This window comes from Thermobia domestica, chromosome 8 (genome assembly GCF_964235325.1).
Source record: "Thermobia domestica chromosome 8, izTheDome1.hap1.1, whole genome shotgun sequence".
In the NCBI taxonomy this organism is placed as follows: Eukaryota; Metazoa; Arthropoda; class Insecta; order Zygentoma; family Lepismatidae; genus Thermobia; species Thermobia domestica.
Genome location: NC_137461.1, coordinates 26,966,827 through 26,971,647, shown reverse-complemented (window position 1 = coordinate 26,971,647; position 4,821 = coordinate 26,966,827).

Sequence of the window (4,821 nt, the reverse complement as noted above, 5' to 3'; positions counted from 1 at the left end):
AGAAAATCATTTGTCCGATGCCTGCCAAAAAGTATATATTATAGTTAATAATAATGAAGTTACAATTATCAGTTAAGTTGTTAACAGAATCACATCATTAATATTTCTGGCAACAAGTTTTGAGTGAGTCCTTTACCCCATGACTAATCATAAGCGTTCGCCACGCGTTTTTATTACTCATGCATACGCTTGGAATACGCTGACCATGTATTTAAATGTGGATGGCTAATCACAAACGCGAAAGCTATAAAAATGCGCAGAAAACGTTAGCTCGAGCGTATTTGGTGCGTTTCGGAGCAATAGACTGCCTGCTGTTTAAAACATGTCTAAAGAAAGGGTAAAAAAAGGGAAAGACGTGTTGCTAGGCAAGGGGATTTTTAGCAAGAAACAGCTGCTTGGAAGACGCTTTGTGCAGAGTATTGGAACTCTGCTATCATAGACCTGGACCTGGCAAAAAAGACGTGGAAACCGTGACTGGTTCGCAGTAAGATTTATAACTCTGAAGAAAGTAAAATTACCGAATAGCCAGCTTGGTTGCGTTCACTACGCGGGGTAACGCACAGTGGGGCGAAAACGCAAAAAGCTGGCCAAAAGTAAAAAAACGAAAGTTAGTAATATAGGAATTTTTTTATGTAGTTGGCTAGAGTGATGTTAGAAGGGCCAAATCCATAAATAGAATAGGGTTTTTACTTTATTCCGACTACCTGAGCCAGTCTTAAGTAGACCCTTCAGCAGATCAAATGAGTAGAGAACAATAGAAGAATTGTGACGCGTCCGTTTAAACGGTTGTAACTTTCGAACGCGTTCATAGTTTTTAAATCTGTAAAGTTTTCCTATATTGTACTGGTAAGTAGAATAAGTGTATGAAGTGAAAAATTAATAATAATGATGTAATAATTTATAATTGGAATCGCAAGTCAGGCAAAATTTTCACATTGTTTATATATTTTATTAACTTAAAGCGTTGAAAACATTATGTGCACCCTCGTGCACCACGTTCATATTTTGTAGAATGGTAGTCTAAATATTAATTAATGCTGTCGACAAAAACGTAGCTGCCAAAACGTGCCAATTACGAAGCGTGTTGATGTTAATTATTGCTCATTAATGCTACAGTGACAAGCCGTTGCAGTTATCATAACCGAATCAAATACCACTAATTTGTGTCATTTAAGTAATAATACATTTCTAATAAATAAGAACGTAAGTAACAAGTAATTGTTCATCAAAATATGTGAAAAAAGTGAATGTTGTTAAAGATACATTGTGAAAATTACGAAGTATGTTGACATTCTTGTTATTCCGTCATTTTGGATCCGCCATTTTGTTTTCTTCAACTTTAGTTGCAGAATCGTAATCAGCAACCTCAATGACTCTTTATCGCCACTTTTGAGAACATTTTTACGACTTTTTCGACTTTTGCAAATTTTATTCCGCCATTTTGTTTTTTTCAACGTTAGTTGCAGAATAGTAATCAGCAACTTCAATAACCCCTTAATACTAAATTTCATTCAATCTGAATATAGTTATCATATTTTGGCCAGCTTTTTGCGTTTCGCCCCACTGTGTAAAGCTTCGAAAACGCATTCTCAAATAGCCTAACCCTTACTGAGAAATGAAATTAAAACTATTTACTATCTTGCTGCTAAGTTCTGTTTCTGATAGTTCCATCCTCTACAGGAGGAGACCATTCGATATTCAGCGTGAATAACTCACGACAGTGGACAAGAGAAAAGATCTAGAAATAAAATGAAATCTTTCAGTTTAACGTCCCAATAATAATGCCTGTAACGCTAAGAAAGACTGATGTTTAAGGCAAGAGAATGATGATAGAAGACTTGGTGGAATGAGAATATGGAAGAAACGGGAGTACACTGAGAAAATCCACGGGCACGATGTTGTTCACCATAAACTTACTTGCCGGGGATCAAACCGGGAACACTATGCACCAGAAGTAATCGCTCTATCACTCAGCCACTATGCCCCCCATGACTGAGAACTAATCCAGCAATGATCGACAATCGATCAGAAAGGATAAATCTACTTTTTCTATGTTCTTCCGACTTTTCTTCTTAAAAGAAATTACGGATTCCTGGCACGGCTTATCTTGCTATATATTTGGAAATCAGGCCATGATAGTAATGTGTAAATCAAGTAAGAGATAATTATTATTTTAAGTGCTGCTTATTCTCATGTTTTAGTGTCGCGTTTTAAATGTTAGTTTCCTTTTCAGCCAAGAGTAACCAATTTTGTTCACAAGAACATTCTTGAGTCATCTTTGTGAGATAGTATGAAAGTATTTAAAACTTACATATAACATGAAAAATAAACAATGGGGGCGCGATTGCTCAGTGGTAGAGCGTTCACCTCCGGTGCTTTGGGGTCCCTGGTTCAATCCCAGCTCGCACCGTGTGGACTTTGTGGTGGACAAACACCGTGCTCGTGGGTTTTCTAGGGGTTCTCCCGTTTCCTCCCACTTTTTTCATTCCCCCATTTTCCCTCATTTCTCATCATCACCGTCTCCTTTAGCCTAACCGTCATATTCGTGGGACGTAAAACTTAAAGATTTCATTTCATGAAAAAACAAATGATCATTTCTTGTGGCGTAGTTACTGAAGGAATTTCAATATTAATTAAATAGGCCTGTGCAAGCATAACTATTTAGTTTAGAAAACCGGAAGCATACTGAGCACACTTGAGCAGGACTATTTAACATATTTGCCACCCCGTGCTATACGAAAATACCCCCTCCCTCTATATCAATGTTACCCACCAAATTTCCAGAACTAAAGTATGAAAAAAATATGATTAGAGAAAATTTGTCACCCAGAGCCATGGAAAATGCCTCCTTTGTAGACTATATATCAATGTTCGTCGCCGAATTTCCAGAACTGTGGTATGAAAAAATTATGGTTAAAGAAAATTTGCCGCCCCACAAAGTTTACCGACCTAGACCATTGGAAAATGTCATCCTTCCCTATTAATATTTGCTGCTAAATTTCCAGAACTGGAGTATGAAAAAAGCTGGTTAGAAAAAAATTTGGCGTGTCGGTTCATGTTCTATGTCGGCCCATGTGCAAATACGGCCTTGCACTTGACACCAGGTTTGATCTAACAAGCATTCTAAACAAGTGATTCATGCATACCGTTAGTTGTGTCCTCCGTCGTATAGATTATGAAATACAATTATTTTTGACTGGCCGATATTTGACGTAGAAATGTGCTTTGACATTCAGTGAAACAGGACAAAAAACATTAGAGCAGAGGAGGAGAAGGGAATGAGGTAAGGAAATGAAATAACCAAATTTTGATGTGTATGCGTATTCATGTATTCATTCGTAGCATGTCTGCAAAAACAATTAACTATGCTCTGGATATTATTGTTTGCATTGCCAGCATTGCTCAGTGTTCGTTATTAAGGGAAATTTTGTAGACAAATTTAGCAATAAGGAAAAAAAAGATGAATTTTTCGATTACACGTGAAATTCCAGGGAAATTTTCGCGCTGACTGATTGCCTAATATAAATGCTTAAATTCTTTTATGCTCTTCAGAAGTGAACCAATACAAAGCAATAATTAGTGTGTGTAGGCTATGTTTGTTTAAAATAGTACAATTTGCATCCATTGTTGGTTGGGTGTATTTGTATTTTTTTATTAAAAAAAGTGAAGGAGAAAGTAAGAAAAATAGAATAATAAGCAAATGAATGAAACAAATGTGGTTGGCACTTTCTTTAATATGGCTAAATTAATCTTATCACATAACTTCTCTCATAACGAATTAGACACTCAGCAAACTAAGGGAAAATTTGATAAAAAGGGGATTTTTTTAGTTATTTGAGGGAAATTAAGGAAACCTACGAATATTGCAACTCTTTCAGTGTAACACTATGTTTCCTGCCTACCAGTGTTGCCACAGTCCTAGCTCTGGAGTGGGCTGAAAAATAGTACCAAATTGAAACAAAAAGGGCTGAATTCATTATTCTGTACCAGTGTAATATATGGCTCTACAACACGAAACTAAAAGAGGTAATGTTCTAGAACACCCCTTACCCTCGTAAGAGTCCAAATGAAGAAAGCGCTCTTTTTTAAAAAAAAAAAAATATCCAAATAGGAGGACCCGAACAACCGTGGAAGTAGATGAAACTTTTGTCGCACGTAAGAGGTATAACAGAGACCGGAAATTAAAAAGGGAAACAGTTATAATCTTTGGTATGTATCTTTGGTAGGTAAAAGAAACGCACCTCTATTTCAAAGTGAGCAATAAACCAAAACGGTATTATGGCCATATATGAAAAAAATATATAAAACGAGGAGCAAATCAATCATCTCTGAGTTCGTGTGTAAGCAGTACGTTATAATAAAATATTAAAATATATTATTGCATCGCTTATTCTCGCTTATAATATATTATTCTCGATTATTTCACGACCGAAGAAGCATAATAGACTGTAAGAAGAGTATAAGGTAAGTAAACTGACATTTGTAAATAAATAAATAAATAAATAAAATAAAAGAAAAGAAAAGAAAAGAAAAATAAAAAATTAAAACCGGTCTAGAGTTCTAGAACCTTCCTTCAAAGACACTACAACACATTATTAATAATCTGACAAGTATTTGTTAAATGGTGCTGAATTGGGTAGAATTGTACCAAGTGTGGCAACACTGCTGCCTACTTCTCTTCTCTATGTGATTTGCAGAGAAGGAGACCAGCAACCTTTGACGTCACAAAATATTCAATTGAATATGACTGAATTACCTGTACAAAAATTATTATTAAAAAAAGAAACAAAAGAAATAAAGCACTCACGTGTTTGTTTTTAA